Source organism: Alosa alosa, unplaced genomic scaffold, assembly GCF_017589495.1.
Source record: "Alosa alosa isolate M-15738 ecotype Scorff River unplaced genomic scaffold, AALO_Geno_1.1 AALO_1.0_unplaced_380, whole genome shotgun sequence".
Classification (NCBI taxonomy): domain Eukaryota; kingdom Metazoa; phylum Chordata; class Actinopteri; order Clupeiformes; family Clupeidae; genus Alosa; species Alosa alosa.
The window spans coordinates 4,744-7,500 of record NW_025962522.1 but is presented as its reverse complement, the minus strand read 5'-3'; positions in this window follow the sequence as shown (position 1 = coordinate 7,500).

Sequence of the window (2,757 nt, the reverse complement as noted above, 5' to 3'; positions counted from 1 at the left end):
CAGAATCGAGAAAGAGCTATCAATCTGTCAATCCTTTCCGTGTCCGGGCCGGGTGAGGTTTCCCGTGTTGAGTCAAATTAAGCCGCAGGCTCCACTCCTGGTGGTGCCCTTCCGTCAATTCCTTTAAGTTTCAGCTTTGCAACCATACTCCCCGAACCCAAAGACTGCGGGTTTCCCCGCGACGCTGCCCGGGCGGGTCATGGGAATAACGCCGATCGCTGGTCGGCATCGCTTACGGTCGGAACTACGACGGTATCTGATCGCCTTCAACCTCCGACTTTCGTTTTGATTAATGAAAACATTCTTGGCAAATGCTTTCGCCACCGCCTTTGCGCCGTCCAAGAATTTCACCTCTAGCGGCGCAATACGAATGCCCCCGGCCGTCCCTCTTAATCATGGCCCTGGTTCCGAAAACCCACAAAATAGAACCGGAGTCCTATTCCATTATTCCTAGCTGCGTATTCAGGCGCAAGGCGCCTGCTTTGAACACTCTAATTTTTTCAAAGTAAACGCCCGGCCCCGCCGACACCCAGCTAAGGGCATCCGGGAGCCGAGGCAGGGGTACGGACAGACGGGTGGCACGCCAAGGGCGGACCGCCAGCCCACTCAAATCCAACTACGAGCTTTTTAACTGCAGCAACTTTAATATACGCTTATTGAGCTGGAATTACCGCTGCTGCTGGCACCAGACTTGCCCTCCAATGGGTCCTCGCCCATGGGTTTAGGATACGCCATTCCAATTACAGGGCCTCGAAAGAGACCTGTATTGTTATTTTTCGCCACTACCTCACCGTGGTCGGTAATGGGTAATTTGCGCCGCCTGCTGCCTTCCTTGGATGTGGTAGCCGCTTTCAGGCTCCTCTCCGAATCGAACCCTGATTCCCCGCTACCCGTGGTCACCATGGTAGGCTCCGAAAGTACCATCGAAAAGTTGATAGGGCAGACATTCGAAAGACACGCCGCCGCCGCCGAGGGCGCCAGCGCCCCGAGGTTATCTAGAGTCACCAGCGACCGGGGCACGAGGCCCCGGATGGGTTTTTGATCTGATAAATGCACGATCCGCAGCCCCCGTGAAGGGGCCAGTCAGCCGCTTGCATGTATTAGCTCTGGAATTGCCACAGTTATCCGGGCACGGGTGGGAGCGATCAAAGGAACCATAACTGATTTAATGAGCCATTCGCAGTTTCACTGTACCGCCGTGGTGCACTTAGACCTGCATGGCTTAATCTTTGAGACAAGCATATGTTACTGGCAGGATCAACCAGGTAGCTGCTGGTAGCGAGCCCGACCCCCTCGAGCGGGGGGCCTCCAGGGCAGGCCTCCCCGAGAGGGAAGCCCGCCCACGCTGGTGCTGGCAGCGTGGACAGAGGACCACGCCGCGGTGGACCGAGGACTCGGAGAGCGCTCGAGGCTGCCGCTGGGCTTGGACGGAGCAGGGGGAGAGCCCCCTGCCCGCCGGGCCGCCGACGGCCTCCTGTTTCGACGGCTCGGCCAGACGGGCTTCTGGGTCTCGCAACAGAACGCTTTCGGGCGCTGGGGGCGGAGGCCCGCGGAGCCTCATGTACCCCTCGCCTGGTGGCGGACCCGCTGGGTTCGGGAGGTGCGGCCCGGCCGCACAGGGCGGTCGGGTGCCTCCTGGCGGGTCTCGCACTCCAATCGGGTCAGGTGATAGCGCTTTGGGTTTAAGCGCTGGGGTTGAAAAAGTGGAGCTTAGATTTCTGGCTGTGAGCACGCACCTGTATGCATCCCTGCACGGGCGCAGAGAAAGGCAGTGGAGGCGAAGTCAGACCTCCAGGAGATGTCAGAGAGTCCCTGGTAACATTCTGTGAAATTTTGGTTTCAGACCTCCAGGACTACCCACACCCCTTTAACGATCCATCACAGTGCATCTATTCCTGGGTAAGCATTCGGCCCTTTCTGGGGGTGTGGAAGTCAACCAGACTCGTAGGAGGTGTCAGAGAGTACCTGGTAACATTCTGTGAAATTTTGGTTTCAGACCTCCATGAGACCCCATTGACCCACACGCAGGCCCAGCACAGTGCATCGTGGTCGGGTACTCAACTGGCTCAGTCTGGGGTAGCCTGGATGTCTGAGAACTTCCATCCACTCTGACCATGTGTCTGATACTCCAAAAGGCCCAAAAAGTGTGCCATTCTCTGATATTTTGACCTCCAGGTCTACCCACACCCCTTTTAAGGTATCCATCACAGTGCAACTATTCCTGGGTAAGCATTCGGCCCTTTCTGGGGGGTGTGGAGGTCCACCAGACTCATAGGAGGTGTCAGAGAGTACCAGGGAACATTCTGTGAAATTTTGGTTTTTGACCTCCATGAGACCCCATTGACCCATACTGTATGGCCCAGCACAGTGAACTGTAGTCGGGTACTCAACTGGCTCAGTCTGGGGTAGCCTGGATGTCTGAGAACTTCCATCCACTCTGACAATGTGTCTGATACTCCAAAAGGCCCAAAAAGTGTGCCAAAGTTCGGGGAAAACATACTGGATGCATTGCCTGGGACTTCAACTTTTGCCAAAATTTTTCTAAGTCCACTTTTTTTACCCTCTCTCGATTTCAAGCGCCGATACCCGGCGCGGGGGGTCAATAAGAGTACCTCCAGGCCAAGGGGAGAGCTCCTCAGAAGTGTCCCAAGCTCGGACACATTTTTACACCATGTAGCCGCTTTCTGAGCCTGCCACCTGCCCCACGTATATAATTAAATAAGTCAGGACTTAGGTTTTGAGCGAGTTTTCACTTTT